We start from the raw sequence: 18355 nt of genomic DNA, 5'->3' as shown, positions 1-18355 counted from the left end.
AAAAATCCTACTAGAGCTAACAAATTCAATAAAGTTTCAAGATACAAAATCAGCACATGAAAATAAGTACCACTTTTTTTTTATTTTTTGTAGAGACAGAATCTCTCTTTACCGCCTTCAGTAGAGTGCCATGATGTCACAGGACTCACAGCAATCTCCAGCTCTTGGGCTTCCGCAATTCTCCTGCCTCAGCCTCCCGAGCAGCTAGGACTACAGGCGCCCACCACAACACCCGGCTATTTTTTGGTTGCAGTTCAGCCGGGGCTGAGTACCACTTTTATACATAAAAAAAACCTAACTTAAGAAAGAAAAGATCAAGAGAACCATTCAATTTATGATAACATCAAATAAATAAAAATAAAAGACATATGAATAAATTTAACCAAAGAGGTAAAAGATCTATGCACCGAAAACTATAAAACATTGATAAAGGAAATTCAAGAGGACACAAATAAATGGAAAGATATTCTATGCTAATTGATCAGAAGAATTAATATAGTTAAAATATCCATACTACTCAAAGTTATATACAGATTCAACACAATCTCTATCAATATCCCAGTGGCATTCTTCATAAAAATAAGAAAAAAAAAATCTTAAACGTTTTATGGGACTGTAATAGACCCTGACTAGCCAAAATAATTCTGAAAAGGAAAACAAAGTTTGAGAAATTACACTTCCTGATTTAAAATTATATTAGAAAGCTACAGTACTCAAAACCATATGTTACTGATGTAAAAATAGACACAGACCAGCGAAAGAGACTGGAGTGCCTAGAAATGAATCCAAACATATACAGTCCACCAATTTTTGACAAGGGCACCAAGGAAACACAATGGAAAAAGGACAGTCTCTTCAATAAATGATGCTGAGGAAACTGGATTTCCACAAGCAAAAGAATGGACTCTTATTTTACACTTACAGAAAAATCAACTTGAAATGGATAAAAGACTTAAATTTAGAACCAGAAACTATAAAAAACTCCTAGAAGAGAACATAGGCTACAAATTCCTGAATGTTGGCCTCAGCAATGATTTTGTGCATATCACACCAAAAGCTCAGGCCATAAAAGCAAAAATAAATAAACGGGAATACATCAAACTAAAAAACTTCTGCACATAACAAACAAAATTAAAACAGCAGCCTGTAGGTTGGGAAAAGATATTTGCAAAGTGTGTATCTAATAAGTGGTTAATATGCAAAATTTGTAAGGAATTTATAAGACAGCTGAATAGCAGAAAAACAAATAACCCTATTAAAAATGGTCAAAAGATTTGAATAGATATTCCTCCAAGGAAGATATAAAAATGGCTGACAAGTGTATGAGGAGGTGCTCAATGACGTTAATCACTAGGGAAATGCACTTCACAACCACTGAGAACTACCTACCTCACAATGTTGGGATGGCTATTATAAACAAAATAGATAAATGTTGGAGAGAGTGTGGAAAAAGGAAACTCTAGGTTAGTGGGAACTTAGATTGGTATAGACACTATGGAAAACAGTATGGAGGTTCCTAAAGAAATCAAAAATAACACAACCACATGATCCAGAAATCCCTCTCTGGGGCATATATTCAAAGGAAATGAAATCACCACTTTATAAAGATACCTGGACGACCACATTCATTGCAGCATGAATATGGAAGCAGCCTAGAAATGGAAAAAAATCTAAGTATTCATCAATGGATAAATAAATAGAGAAGTGGTGGTGTCTATACACACTGGAATATTGTTCACTAAAAAAGAGTGAGATGCGCCATTTGCCACAATACAGATGAGCCCAGAGGACACCATGCTAAGTGAAGTAAGCCAGGCACAGAAAGAAAAATATTGTATAATCTCATGTGTGGCATCTTAAATCTCTCAAATATACAGAGATAGACAACAAAACAGTGGTTACCAGGGCAGGGCAGGGGTGGACAGAAATGGGGAGGTCTATTGAAGAATAAAGGAGAAGATCCATGGAATCAACAAGCCCAAGGGTTAATTAGAACTTTAGATAATAAAGTTGTTCTCTCTATGAGATTCATGCTACACAAGCAGGCTGCTCTGCTCTTGCCACAAAAACCAAAAACTGCTTTTATCCGCTTTTTCCACAAAAATAATAGGTGACTATGTGAGATGATGGACATGCAGATTTGCTTAACTAGAGTACCCTTTTGCATTCCATGATACCGTGTTGTATACCATCAGTATGCACAATCAAATAAAAAAAGGTCCACAAATGCTTTACTTGTCTGACCCTCATTGTCCTCATGTGCGTAAAGCTGGAATCACATGACATCAATTCAGAAAGAATAAATGAAACTACGCTGCAAAACTTCAGCCCTTGCTTCCCATTGCTGTTTCCTCTGTGTTACTTCATCATGAGAATCCAGCAATGTTTAATAAAGAATATTCTCTCATCCCCTTGCCTTTGTATTTTTTACAATTTTCTCCTTTTACCAAGGATACAACCAGAAACAGCAAAGTTAATAAAAGGAAAATAAAAACTAAGGAACTGTTACAGATTAAAAGAGACCGAAGAGACGTAACAGCTAAAGGCCATATGTGATTCTTGATTGCAATCTGAAATAGGCTGCCCATTAGAGAAATAATTGGTGAAATGTAAATAAAATCTGTAGCTGTGGAAATAGTATTTCATCAAAGTTCATTTCCTCATAGTGATCATTGTAATGTGGTTATGCAAGGTGATGTCCTTGTATTTAGTAAATGCAAGTTAAGGAATTAAGGACTAAAGGAGGATCATGTGTGCAACTTACTCACAAATGGTTCGGAAATAACTGGGTCTGCTTAAATCTACATATATGTGCCTATGAATGTGTATGTAAACACATGTACATATACGCACATATGTGTGCATATAGTTGATCTTCATTATTCATGGATTCCATGTGTGGAAATTTACTGACTCACTAAAATTGACTTGTAACCACAAAATGAACGTGGCACCTTGGAGTCATTTATGGACATGGGCTGAGGATGAGAATTTGAGTCGCCAAAAGTGTACATTCCCAGCTGAGGTCCAACAAGCTCCCCCATGCTTATTGTTTCATTTTTCATACTATAAACAAGTGTCCTTTTCACTGGTCTTCTCAGTGCCACATTTTCCCCATTTGTGCTTTTTATTGGTGATTTTTCTGTTTGAAATGTCCTCCAAACATGATGCTAAAGTGCTGTCTAGAGTTCCTAATTGAAGGAAGGCTGTGAGGAGCCTTATGGAGGAAACACACATGTTAGAGCTGTGGTCCCCAACTCTCCCCTGACACACACTAGAGCTGCAGACTGTTAGGAACTGGGATGTGCAGAGGGAGGTGAGTGGCAGGGCAGCAAGCTCCCATCACCACGTGAGTGCCACCTCCTGTCAGATAAGCGAGGCCATTAGATTTCCATAGAAACACCAACTCTACTATAAACTGGGCATGCGAGGGATCTAGGTTGCCCATTCCTCATGAGAATCTAATGCCTGATAAGCAGCTGCAAATGCAGATTATCATTGGTAGAGAGGTTGGACTGCACAGAGACCTTGATAAATCAATTGCTTGCAGACTCATATCAAAAACATCCCTCTTTCTTAATCCATGAAAAAATTATCTTCCATGAAATCAGTCCCTGGTGCCAAAAAGTTTGGGAACTGCTGTATTAGAGACCCTTTGTTCAGGCATTAGTCATGATACTGTTGGTCCTGAGTTCACTGTTAATGAATCAACAATAGATCTTAAATAAAGTGCCTTTACATAGAAACACAATTCAGACAAAATTATTTATGTATTGACCACCTGTGGAACTATTGTGAAGAGGCCTGTGGGATCATAACCCTACTTTGCCTTTAGGAATACTGGCTCGGTATTTCTAACTCAGTGTTCACAGAGACTTTACAGAAGAAAACCAGCAAAAATAAGAAGAACACAGAAAGAGAGAGGGAGGCCGGGTGTGGTGGCTCCCACCTGTAATCCTAGCAGTCTGGCCAAGGCAGGTGAACTGCTTGAGCTCAGGAGTTAGAGACCAGCCTGGGTAAGAGGGAGACCCCATCTCTACTAAAAATAGAAAACCTAGAGGGTGTTGTGGCTGGTGCCTGTAGTCCCAGCTACTCAGGAGACTGAGGCAAGAGGATCACTTGAGCCCAAGAGTTTGAGGTTGCTGTGAGCTCTGATGATGCCACCGCACTGTACCCAGAGCCATAAAATAAGACTCTGTCTCAAAAAATAAATAAATAAATAAATAAAAAGAGAGAGAGAAAGGAGGAATGATAAAGCAAAGCTGGTCAAATGTTAACTCAGGCAATTTTTTTTTTTTTTTGACTTACACGATCTTGAAGAAAATCTGCAGGAGTTCTTTCCACTAGTTTTGTAGGTTTTCTTTAAGTCTGAATTTTAAAATGGAGTTCAGGGATTAAGAAACCAAACAAATGCTGCACCCTTGGTTCAGAAACTTGTTCAGCATCAAAAGCAATGAAGAGGCACTGGACAAAGTAAGAACAGGGGCCGCACAGATGTGGGGTTCTGAGAAACAGGGCCCTGTTTCCCCTGAGTGGCCCTGGGCAGAGCAATGAGCAAAGTGTGATTCATGGTCAAGAGGACAAGAGAGGTCAGAGGTGCAGGAGGTGTGAAGCCCTCTGCATGGGAGAGGGGTCGTACAGTTAGAAGCCACCAGGACCCGCAAGAAATAGGGAGTCCAAGTATCAGATGGATTGGAGCAAGCACCACTTTAAAAAACCTTCAACAGCAGGAGCAGACTGGAAGCTCTGCTATATGGCACTCTTCCCATGGAGCTAGGTCAGCCTGATAACTTTTCAAGAGCCGGGTACGATTCCACACATCCTTCCTCAGCATTAATATCTGTCTTTTCTCAACATGGAAATTCTTCCACAGCCATTTGTCAAAACCTCTTTTGATTAAGAAGAAAAGAAGGAAGAAAAAAGAATGATGAAGAGCAGCAAAAACCTTGTGTTGCACCCAGGGAAAAAAATATTTGTGTACTGAAATTGAGAATATGTGTTCCTTTGGTTGTGTGGGTTTGGGAGGAGCTGTTTGCTTATTTGTTAGTTAGTTTGTTTGTTTACAAGATAAGTACATTTAACAATATACCCTGAATGCATTTTTATGTGAATTTGTTATTGTAGTGTGTCTTAGTCTGCTGTGTGTTGCTATAAACAGAATACCACAGACTGGATAATTTATTAAGAAATGAAACTTATTTATTGCAGTTCTGAAGGCTGGGAAGTACAAGGTCAAGAGCCCACATATGGTAAGGGTCTTCTTACTACATCATGCCCTAGCAGAAAGGAGAGGGAAAAAGAACAAGAAAGCAAGAAGGGGCTGAATTCAGTTTTATAACCAGCCCACTTTCATGATCACTAATCCACTTCCATGACCTGATCATCTCTCAAGGTCTCATCTCTCAACACCAGTGCATTGGGGGTTAAGTTTCCAACAGATGTATTTGGGAGATACATTCAAGCCATAACATTCTTCCCTTGGTCTTCAAAATTCAAGTCCTTCTCACAGTGTAAAATATTTTGATTCCATACCAATAGCCCCAAAGTCTTAGCTCATTCTAGCACCAATTCAAAAATCCAGACTCTCATCTAAATCAGACACAGGTGAGATTCAAGTAGGGATTCATACTGAAGCAAATTTCCATCCATCTGTAAACCTGTAAGACTAAGAAAGATATGTACTTCCAAAATACAATGGCAAAGCAAACAGAGTAGACATTTCTATTCCAAAAGGGAGAAATAGGCAAGAAGAACCAAAACCTAGTGAGGAAAACAATGTAAGTCTCAAAGCTCCAAAGTCAACTCCTTTGACTCCTTGCCCTGCATCTTGAGCACAACAGGGGCAGAGGCTGGGCCCTAGCCCTCAAGCAGCCCCACCCCTATGGCTTTGCTGGGCTCAGTCCATCCAGCAGCTCTTCCAGGTTGGAGCCTCCCAGACTGATGCTATACACTGATAGCTCTAAAGTTCTGATGTCTCAGGAGTGGCCCACTCCCACTGCTTCACTAAGCATTCATTGTCTTAGTGGGGGACTCTCTGTAGAGGCTCTGACCTCATATGTCCCCTAGTGGAACACCCTGTGGTGGCTCTGGCCCAGTGACAAGTCTCTGCCTGAGATCTCAGCCTGTCTGTGGTATCTTTGAAATCTATGGAGGAAAGCATGCCCCCACAGGCCCTGCATTGTGCACGTCTGCAGAATTAGCACTGCACAGGTGCTGCCATGATTTGCAGCTTGCACCTTCGAGAGCAGCTAGTTGAGCTGCACCTGTGCCTGCTTGAGCCACTGGCTGGGGCAACTCAGGAGCACTGCACTAGAATGAGAAGAGAAGAGACCCAACACAGCTGTAGGTGCCAAGTTGTGGAAGGTCCCCCAGAACCATCCCCCAAACCATTCTGCTTTCCTTGAGCTCTGGGCCTGTTATCAGAGGGGCAGCCTGGAAAACCCCTCTGAAATACCTTCAGAGGCATTCTCCCATTATCTTAATGATCCCTCATAATCATACTAATTTCCTAGAAAAATAGTCCACTTGGCCATCATCTTGATTTGCTCTCCTGAGTGTGATATATATTTTGTTTTACATGACCGGGCTGAAAATGTTCAAAATCTTTCCAATCTCTTTTAATTATATGTCTCATCTTTAAGTCATTATTTTCCTCTTGCATGTCACTGTATGTGGCTAAAAGTAGCCATGCACCTTCTTTGATTTTTGCTGAGACATTTCTTCTACCAGATATGCTGATTCACTTTTAAATTTTGCCTCCCATAAAGCGGAAAGTCATGGACATAATTCAGACAAGTTCTTTGCCACTTCAAACAAGGCTAGCCTTTTGCTCCAGCTTCCAATAATATGTTGTTTTAAAATGACCTTTACTGTCCATATTTCTACCAAAATTCTGGTCACAACCACCTAAGTCATCTCTAAAATACTTCAGACTTTTCCTACAGCTCACCTTTCTTCTAAGCCCTCACCAAAATTACCATTAATACTCCATTTAGAACTTTTCTAGGTTCTCAGAGTTCTTCCAGGCTATTCCCATTACCAATTCCAAGGCCACTTCTATTTTAAGACATTTGTTATAGCACCGCCCCACTTATTAATACCAGATTTTCATCTTATTCCATTTTGTGTTCCTATATGGGAATTCCAAAGGTCAGGCATGGTATCATGTGCCTATGGTCCCAGTTATTTGGGAGAATGAGGCAATGGAGTAGCTTGAGCTCAGGAGTCCAAGACCATCTTGGTTATAGCAAGACCCCATTTCTAAAAGAGAAAGATAAAATAGAGGAAAAGAGAGAGAATAAACACCACAGGCTGAGTAATTCATAAAGAAAAAAATTTATCTTATGGAAATTAGTAGGGAGATGCCTCAAAGAATTAAAAGTACACCTTATTTGATCTAGCAATCACTCTACCCAAAGGAAAAATATATATATATTATCAAAAAGATACATTCAAATGCTCAAATGTTTATAGCAGCACAATTCATAATTGCAAAGATGTGGAAACAGCCCAAGTGCACATGAATACATGAGTGAATTACTAAAATGTGGTGTATGTATGCCATGAAGCCATACTCAGCCACTAAAACAAATGGTGATCTAGTACCTTTTGTAACAACTTGGATGGAGCTGGAGACCATTCTTCTAAATGAAGAATGGAAATATCACATGTACTCAAATCTAAGTTGGAACCAGTCAATCAACACTCATGTGTGCAATATGGAAGTAAACTCAATGGGAATCAAGTAGGTATGAGAGACGAGGAGGGGCTGGGGTAGTTCACACCATACTGGTACAATGCACACATTCTGGATGAAGGGCACACTAATAACTTTAACTTAAAATGTATAAAACCAAGTTATATAACCAAACATGTACCACTGTAATATTATGAAATTTAAATACATGTATATATTTCTTACAATTCTGGAGGCTGGGAACTCTAGGGATTAGGGATCTGCATCTGGGGAGAGTCGTCTTGCTATGTCATTCCATGGCAGAAGGCAAAAGGGCACAAGAGCATAAGAGAGAGCCAAACTCACTTTTATAACAAACCCACTCTCATGATAACTAACCCACAATAATAAGATTCATCCATTTAATTAATTAACATTTAGTTCATTAACATTTAATCTATTCATGAAGGCAGACCCCATCATGACCTAATGACCTCTTAAAGGTCCCACACTGTGATATATTTTGGGGGGCAGAGACAAGATGGCTGACTGAAGCCAGCTTTCCACAGAGGCTCCCATCCAGAAGGAGAGTTAAAGGACAGAAATTTAGCAAGTAACCTGGTGGATTAGAGCTGCACCAAGAGAGAAGGTTGAAGAACGCACAACAACCCTGCTGAGGCAAGCTGCGACCCCAAGGATACAAACAAAAGGTACAAAACCCATCACCAAGCGGACAGGAGTCCCCTCCCCCATGAGAACGGCTCGGAGTGCCCCACAAACAAACAAGCAGAGTTCAAAGTTCCTCAAACTACACTCCACGGGAGAGACCCTCTAAAAACTGGACCTACCTCCCCTACTAGGCAGCCATGGCATTCTCCTGCCAGGCATAAAACTGTATAAAACTGTACATATTCTCTACCTGCAGCTCTGAGCTCCCAGCACTCCCCTCCACTCTCACTGAGGGGAGACCTCTGAGGTCTGGAGGCCTGTCCCCCAGAAGTCTAGATTCTTGGGTGATTTCTCGAGGGGTGTGGACAGGGCCTAAACTGCAGCTGGTCAGTGCTGATTTGGTGGCACAGGAGTGAGGAGAGGACGGTCCTGAGAGGGAACCACACCAGAGGGGTGGTGCCCCGAGGCGCAGAGCAGCAGCCGTCTTTCGCCAACAACAGGGCTCACTCCCGGATATTCTGAAGCTACACTCCCTGTCTCCCTGGGCAACCAGAAGGAGACCGGGCATCTACTCAGGTGGCAAACACCACGGAACAGATGTGGGATGGAAATACAGGCCCCGTGAATAAAGGGTTTGCCTGAGGTGGTACCGGCCTGGGTGGAGCGTGGGAACTAGAAAAGCACACACAGAGCTGGGAAGTTCCCAGGGAAGGGCTGACCCAGAGGACCACTTTACTGAGCCTAAGACACACCCGGCCCTCAGAGGGTCATAAACCTATAGACAAAGGAAGACAGATGGCTAGAACTGACAGCTAACCGAATACAAACCTGCAGGAGCAAAGACAGGGCCTGAGGCGCAGGCTCCGGGAACTCAAAACAGATTCTCTTCTGCACAGGAATTTAGCAGTGACAGAAACAAATTCCCGCAAAGTTGTTCTGTTCTATTCTGTCAGTAACATCAATCAGGGGCAGGGCTGGAACTGAGTGAACACACCCCAGCCTCCATCAAGCAGGTTGTCAGGCCTCACCTCCCCCCGCTAGACAGAGGCAGAGCATAGCGGCCTGGCTGAGCAGAAAAAGATTTCCTTGTGATTCAGGAAGGTGCAAACTCCTGGAGTATCTGTTCACTACAGGCATCTGTGTCACAGCCCTGCGGGGCTATCAGTGACTGGGTGTGACAGAGGTGCAAGGTGGGGAAGGAGTCATCAACCATCTCAGACTGATCTATTTGCTGGGTGGGTCCTCCTGACTCCACGGAGCACCAGAGCAAGCCATATCTGAGTAGTCACCAGATCCCTGTGATCCAGTTGTCAGAGACCTTTTAAACTCTCCCACCTGAGACAAGTGCTGAATGAGACAATTGATTTGGACTTTTTGAACTAAGTCAATTGCCCAAGGACTATTCAGGTGGTGCCCTGGGTGTGTGGGTGTAGGAAGGTTTGATTTTCCTTTTCCAATTGTTGCCTGTGGGGGGCGGGGTGACTTAATTGCTGGTATTTCTCCACAGCTGAGACTTCAGAGTAACTGTTCAACTAGGATTGAACAGAGACCAGCTAAAAACAAGACAGAACCACTTAGCCCCACCACACCAAAAGGTCCTCAGTTTCTCAGGCCATAGTACTCTTCGGGTCCTCAACAAAGCTCCAGGGGAAAAATCAAATGGTATAAAACAAACGTGGGGCGGAATCAGCGGAAAAACTCTGGTAACATGAATAACCAGAATAGATCAACCCGCACCCCACCCCCAAGGAAAGATATGGCAGATGTAACTGAAGATCCCATTCATAAATAGCTGGCCAAGATGTCAGAAATTGAGTTCAGAATTTGGATTACAAACAAGATTAATAGAATGGAGGAAAATTTGGAATTAAAAATTCAAGGAGCAATTCAAATGTTGGAATTAGAAATTGGAAGAGAAATTCAAAAGTTGTCTCAAGAAGTTAATGAATTTAAAGACAAAACGACCAAAGATTTTGATGCACTGAAGCAAGAATTTGAAGCCCTCAGTAACAGAGTGGAGCAAACAGAAGAAAGGATTTCTGACATTGAAGACAAAGCCTTTGAACACTCCAAAACTCTTAAAGAGGAAGAGAAATGGAGAGTAAAAACAGATCATTCTCTCAGAGAGTTCTAGGATAATTCGAAGAAGGTTAATATCCACCTCACTGGAATCCCTGAAAGTGATGAAGTGGCCTCACAAGGCAGAGATGCCCTTCTCCATGAAATTATGAAAGAGAATTTTCCAGACATGCTAAGAGATTCTAAAATTCAGATAACCCAGCATGACAGAATTCAAATAAGATATCCCCCAGGCAAAACAAAATTAACTTCACTAACATTAATATGAAGGAGAAAATTCTGAAAGCAACCAGATGTAAGAAATACATTACCTAAAAAGGGAAGAATATTAGAATGACTGCAGATCTCTCTGCTGAAACTTTTCAAGCTAGAAGAGGGTGGTCATTGACTTTTAATAAGCAAAGCAAAATAAGAAAATAACTTTCAACCCCGGATCCTGTATCCAGCTAAACTGAGTTTCATTTATGATGGAGAAATTAAATACTTTAATGACATTCATATGTTGAAGAAATGTGCCATAACAAAACCAGTTCTTCAGGATATTCTCAGACCTAACCTCCATGATGACCAGCCCAATCCTCTACCACAAAAGTAAACTCACTCAGAATCGTTTGATCAAACTCCAACTTCCACAGTGGCGAAAGGATTAAAAATGTCCACTGAACTTTTAAAAAACTCGATACCCCAAATTTTACCAGACTTATCAATATTCTCCATTAATGTGAATGCCTTAAACTGCCCTCTAAAGAGGCACAGGTGAGCTGACTGGATACAAAAACTCAGGCCACATATTAGCTGCATACAGGAGTCACATCTTACCTTAAAAGATAAATATAGACTCAGGGTGAAAGGATGGTCATCCATATTTCAGGCAAATGGTACTCAGAAAAAAGCAGGTGTTGCAATTCCATTTGCAGATACAATAGGCTTTAAACCCACAAAAGTAAGAAAGAATAAGAATGGTCACTACATGTTTGTTAGGGGTAATACTCAATATGATGAGATTTCAATTATTAATATCTATGCATCCAACCAGAATGCACCTCAACTTATAAAAGAAACTCTAACAGACATGAGTAACTTGATTTCCTCCAGCTCCATAATAGTCGGAGCTTTCAACACTCCTTTGGCAGTGTTGGATTGATCATTCAATAAGAAGCTGAGCAAAGAAATTTTAGATTTAAACATAACCATCCAACATTTGGATTTAGCAGACATCTACAGAACATTTCATCCCAAGAAAACTGAATACACATACTTCTCATCAGCCCATGGAACACACTCCAAAACCGATCACATCTTAGGTCATAAGTCTAACCTCATTAAATTTAAAGGAATAGAAATTATTCCTTGCATCTTCTCGGAGCACCATGGAATAAAAGCTGAACTCAGTAACAACACCAATCTGCATACTCATACAAAAACATGGAAGTTAAATAACCTTATGCTGAATGATAGCTGGGTCAGAGATGAGATTAAGAAGGAAATTGCCAAAGTTTTAGAACAAAACAACAATGAAGACACGAATTGTCAGAACCTCTGGGATACCGCAAAGGCAGTCCTAAGAGGGAAGTTTGTAGCACTGCAAGCATTCTGCAAGAGAACAGAAAGAGAGGAAGTTAACAACTTCATGGGACATCTCAAGCAACTGGAGAAGGAAGAACATTCCTACCCCAAACCTAGAAGAAGAAAAGAAATAAACAAAATTAGAGCAGAATTAAATGAAATTGAAAACAAAAGAATTGTACAACACATCAATAAATCAAAAAGTTGGTTTTTTGAAAAGGTCATTAAAATGGATAAACCTTTGGCTAACCTAACCAGGAAAAAAAAAAGAGTAAAATCTCTAATCTCATCAAACAGAAACAACAAAGACAAAATAACAACAGACTCCTCAGAAATTAAAAAAATCCTTAATGAATATTACAAGAAACTTTATTCTCAGAAATACGAAAATCTGAAGTAAATTGACCAATACTTGGAAGCACATCACCTTCCAAGACTTAGCCAGAATCAAGTGGAAATGTTGAACAGGCCCATATCAAGCACGGAAATAGCATCAACCATACAAAATCTCCCTAAAAAGAAAAGCCCGGGACCAGATGGTTTCATGTCAGAATTCTACCAAACCTTTAAAGAGGAATTAGTACCTGTATTACTCAAACTGTTCCAAAATGTAGAAAAAGAAGGAAGACTACCCAACACGTTCTATGAAGCAAGCATCACCCTTATCCCCAAACTGGGAAAAGACCCAACAAGAAAAGAAAATTATAGAACAATATCACTAATGAATATAGATGCAAAAATATTCAACAAGATACTAACAAACAGAATTCAGCAACACATCAAACAAATTATACATCGTGACCAAGTTGATTTTATCCCAGGGTCTCAAGGCTGGTTCAATATCCGTAAATGTATAAGTAGATTTCAGTGAAGAGTGAAAGTTTGAACTCTTCTGACCCTATGTGGATACCCTTGATCGCCTTTTCTTCCCTAATTGCAATGGCTAAAACTTCCATTACAATGTTAAAGAGCAATGGAGACAATGGGCAACCTTGCCTGTTTCCTGATCTAAGTGGAAATGATTTCAATTTAACTCCATTCAATACAATATTGGCTGGGGGTTTGCTGTAGATGGCCTCTATTAGTTTAAGTAATGTCCCTTCTGTACCAATTTTCTTAAGTGTTCTGATCATGAAGGGATGCTGGATATTATCAAAAGCTTTTTCTCCATCATATGAGAGAATCATATGGTCATTGTTTTTTAATTTGTTTATGTGCTGAATTACATTTATAGATTTATGTATATTGAACCAGCCTGGAGACGCTGGGATAAATCCCACTTGGTTGTGGTGTATAATTATTTTGATGTGTTGTTGGATTCTGTTTGTTAGGATCTTATGGAGTATTTTAGCATCAATATTCATTAGTGATATTGGTATATAATTTTCTTTTCTTATTGGGTCTTTCCCTGGTTTGGGGATCAAGGTGATGTTTGCTTCATAGAATGTGCTGGGTAATATTCCTTCTTTTTCTATGTTTGGGAAGAGGTTTAGTAGTATAGGTACTAGTTCTTCTTTAAAGGTTTGGTAGAATTCTGACGTAAAGCCATCTGGTCCTGGGCTTTTCATTTTAGGGAGATTTTGTATAGTTGATGCTATTTTAGAACTTGATATAGGCCTGTTCAACATTTATTTCCACTTCATTCTAGCTAAACTTGGTAGGTGGCATACTTCCAGGTATTGGTCAATTTCTTTCAGATTTTCATATTTCTGAGAGTAGAGTTTCTTGTAGTATTCGTTAAGGATTTTTTTGAATTTCTGAGGGGTCTGTTGTTATTTCATCATTACCATTTCTGATTGATGAAATTAGAGATTTTACTCTTTTTTTCCTGGTTAGGTTGGCCAAAGGTTTATCTATTTTATTGATCTTTTAAAAAAACCAACTTTTAGATTTATTGATCTGTTATATAATTCTTTTGTTTTCAATTTCATTTAATTCTGCTCTGATTTTGGCTATTTCTTTTCTTCTGCTGGGTTTGGGGTTGGAGTGTTCTTCCTTCTCCAGTTGCTTGAGATGTCCCATTAAATTATTAACTTCCTCTCTTTCCGTTTTCTTGAGAAAGGCTTGCAGTGCTATAAATTTCCCTCTTAGCACTGCCATTGCAGTATTCCAGAGGTTCTGGTAATTTGTGTCTTGATTGTTGTTTTGTTCCAAAAATTTGGTGATTTCCTTCTTAATCTCGTCTATAACCCATCTATCCTTCAGTGTAAGGTTGTTTAGCTTCCATGTTTTTGTATGGTATGCAGGTTCCTATTGTTATTGAGTTCAACTTTTATTCCATGATGGTCTGAGAAGATGCAAGGAATAATTTCTATTTTTTTAAATTTGCTGAGGTTATATTTGTGGCCTAGGATGTGGTCGATTTTGGAGTATGTTCCATGGGCTGATGAGAAGAAGGTATATTCAGTTTTGTTGGGATGAAATGTTCTGTACATGTTTGTTAAGTCCAGATGTTGAATAGTTAAGCTTAAATCTAAAATTTCTTTGCTTAGCTTCTTTTTGGAGGATCTATCTAGCACTGTTAAAGGGGTGTTAAAATCTCCAACTACTATGGAACTGGAGGAAATCAAGTTGCTTGTGTCTGTTAGAGTTTCTGTCTTAAATTGAGGTGCATTCTGGTTGGGTGCATAAATATTAATAATTGAAATCTCATCATATTGAGTATTACCTTTAAGAAATTGAATTGTCCATCCTTATCCTTCCTTATTTCAGTGGTTTAAAGCCTATTGCATCTCCAAATAGAATTGCAATGCCTGCTTTTTTCTGCTTTCCATTTGCCTGGAGTGTAGATGACCATCCCTTCACCTGGAGTCTAAATTTCTCTTTTAATGTAAGATGCGATTCTTGTATGCAGCAGATATCTGGCTTGAGTTTTTGTATCCAGTCAGCCAACCTGTGCTTCTTTAGAGGACAATTTAAACCATTCACATTAATTGAGAATATTGATATGCCTTTCAAGAGTCCGGTGGACACTTTTAATCCTTTTGTGACTGTGGAAGTTGGGAATTTGATCAAAATTTTCTGGGTGGGTTTACTTTTGTGGTGGAGGATTATGCTGGTCTTTATGGAGGATAGGTCTGAGACTATCCTGGTTTAGTTATGGCAAATTTCTTCAACATGTGAATGTCATTGAAGTATTTAATTTCTCTGTCATAAATGAAACTCAATTTAGCTGGGTACAGGATCCTGGGTTGAAAGTTATTTTGGTTTAGGAGATTAAAAGTCGATGACCATCCTCTTATGGCTTGAAAGGTTTCAGCAGAGAGATCTGCAGTTATTCTAATATTCTTGCCCTTGTAGGTGATGGTTTTCTTTCGTCTGGCTGCTTTCAGAATTTTCTCCTTCATATTAACTTCAGTGAAATTGATTATGATGTGTCTGGGGGATGTCTTATTTGGGTTGAGTCATGCTGGAGTTCTGAAACTGTCTGCTATCTGAATATCAGAATCTCTTGGCATGTCTGGAAAGTTCTCCTTCATAATCTCATGGAGAAGAGACTCTGTGCCTTGTGAAGCCACTTCCTTGCTTTTGGGGATCCCTATAAGAGGAATATTGGTTTTCTTCAAATTATCCCAGAGCTCTCTGAGAGAGTGATCTGTTTTTGCCCTCCATTTCTCTTCCTCTTTGAGAGTTTGGGAGCATTTGAAAGCTTTGTCTTCAATGTCAGAAATCCTTTCTTCTGCTTGCTCTATTCTGTGTTTCTCAGATCTTTGAGGGCTGCAACTTCTGGTCAACGTGTCAAAATCTTTGGTCATTTGGTCTTTGAATTCGTTGAATTCTTGAGACATATTTTGGGTTACTGCTTGGAATTCTAACTCGATCTTGTTTGCTATCCAGATTCTGAATTCAATTTCTGACATCTCAGTTATTTGTTTGTGCATGGGATCTTGTGCTGTATCTGCCCCACTGATCCTTGTGTGAGTTGATCTACTCTGATCATTCATATTGCCAGAGTTTTTCTGTTGATTTCACCTCATGATTGTTTTTCACCATTGTGTCTGGCCATCCTCAGATTTGTGGAGGTGTCTCTCCAAGATTAGACCCCAGTGGGATCACTCTATTGTTGCTGGATCTTTGTTGGGAGTGACCCTGTGTAGTTCCTCTGGGGCTGCCCCAGCCAGGGAGTTCTGGTTGTGGAAGCAGCTCCAGAGTGTGACACACCTGGATCTAGCAACAGGGCGGGAGGTGGTGCACCCAGTTCTGGGAGTGCCTGGCACCCAGTGACTTTGGCACAGACAGCCCAGGGCTCCAGCAGCCTCTGGCCAGGAGAAGGGCTCTGTGCAGAGGCAGGGAGGGCTCCGGAGGGCACACGGCTACCAGAGTCCCTGGCCAAACGAGCAGGCCGGTGTGGAGCACGGGGGGGGGGGTACAGGAGGGAAGATTCAGGGTTGTGACTCTGTAGTTCCTTATCAGGGCATGCAGAGGCCCAGCAGGAGCTGGTTGCAGGTCGGGGGTCACAGAGTAGCTCTATGGCACCAAGCCCAGGAGTTTGAGTTTGCTATTAGCTGTGACGCCACAACACTCTATCCAGGGCAATAGCCCGAGGCTCCAGTGTGCCAAAACCAGTCTCATTCTGCCCCTGAGGATTAAGGCTGTAAGGCAGCTCAGTCCCTGCCTTTATGCTGCTCAGTCACTGTGTTTCTAGCTCCTGCCCAATCCTTGCTCTGTGACCCTGGGGGCGGAGATTGCCAGGGCAGTTCTCTCACAATGGCTCCCTACGGCCCACAGCCAAACACAATTAGCTCCATCTGGCTCAGCAGCTCAGTCTGGGGCCCTAGACAATGTCCAAAGTTCTTCGCACTCCTGCTCAAACTCTCCCCAAGGCAGTTCAACTGAGTGCCAAGTCCAAAAACACTGAAACAGTTCACAGGTAAGGCCTTTCCGGTTTGCAGTCTCACTGCTGCTTGTACTTACTGCTGCCAGCGGAATTAGGTCAATCAAACACACGCAACCACTTGCCAGTTTTTCACTGTTTTTGTTCTCCTCTTGGGGTCCATAAGTCCCTTGCTGAGTCCCTGTATCCTCAAAGGGACGATTATAGGCAGATCCCACCAGCCAGAGATGCCTGGAGTCTTATCTCCCCAGACTCACCATGCCCTGTTGCAAGGAGGCTGTTACTCGGCCGCCATCTTAGATTGTTGTCTTAAGACAATTTTTAAAATGAAAATTAAACAGTAAACAGTAAACAAATGCTAATCCTAATAAATACACTGCACACTATCAAGTTGCCATAAACTTTAAAAGAACATGTTGGTATAGAAATAGTCAAATATAAGGATATAAAATCTAGAAACCAATCCAAGGACACAGGAATTCTATACATGATAAATATGCTTTTACAATATGTTTGATAAGATAAATTTTATTCAATGACTATCCATCCAGAATAGTCCAAATTTTTGGCTATCCATCCAGAATAATTGGCTACCTATCCAGCAAAATAAAATCAAATTATATCCTATTTGATACTGTAAAAAAAATAGCACATTAATTTACAAACTAAAGTTTTTGAAAGTTCATTGGTAGAATATTTAAAAGAATATTTATGTAAATGATAATAGAAAATGACTCATTAAGTTGTATTTTAAACCCAAATGTTTATTACTTATTTCAAAAATGAGTTAGATCCATATACACTGAAGTGGAAAATAGTCATCTTTTGAAGAAGGGAGGAAAAGTGCATTCTGGAAAGATAATGGCAAGAGTACAGGTTGCTAATTTTTCTGAATCCTCACATTAGAAAATAGTCAAAGCAAGTAGAGAGCAAAAATAAAATACCTACATCAAAAATTGATAACAGAGTAGTACCATGAACCCCAAAATACAAGCAGGTAGAGGCAAACTACCAACACAGCCATAAGACCTAAATGTTACGGACATTCATCTGAGAGAGAACAGTGGGAAGCAAGCATGCCCCTGATAGACCTAAGAATAGGATGACGCTAAACAGTCACCTTAAACTTTGGCAGGCCAATTTCAGAACAGCAGCTGCATCTAAATACGGATTAAAACAGAAAGATTAGGAAAGGTTTTGCACCCTCCAATAGCTTGTAAGGGCAAAGAGCCACTGTAAGTCTGAAGAGTCTGGAGCAATCTAGCCCCTGTGAACCCTTGAAACTGAATTGGCGGGGCCCCCTATAGAGTGGGGTCACAAGCTGAGAATAAACTGCTAGGAGCACAATGAAAACTGAGCAGGATTGATGGATCAATGTGAGGAACAAAAGAAAGAGAAGATCCAAATAAAATTGAACAAAGTGAATACAGCAAGGGAATCTTAGATAGCTAAGTGCTGTACTTTTTGGACAGTGTCTCACTTTGTCTCCCTCAGTAGAGTGCTGTGGCATGACAGCTCTCAGCAACCTCAAA

This window comes from Nycticebus coucang, chromosome 1, assembly GCF_027406575.1.
Source record: "Nycticebus coucang isolate mNycCou1 chromosome 1, mNycCou1.pri, whole genome shotgun sequence".
In the NCBI taxonomy this organism is placed as follows: domain Eukaryota; kingdom Metazoa; phylum Chordata; class Mammalia; order Primates; family Lorisidae; genus Nycticebus; species Nycticebus coucang.
This window is presented reverse-complemented; position numbering follows the sequence as displayed.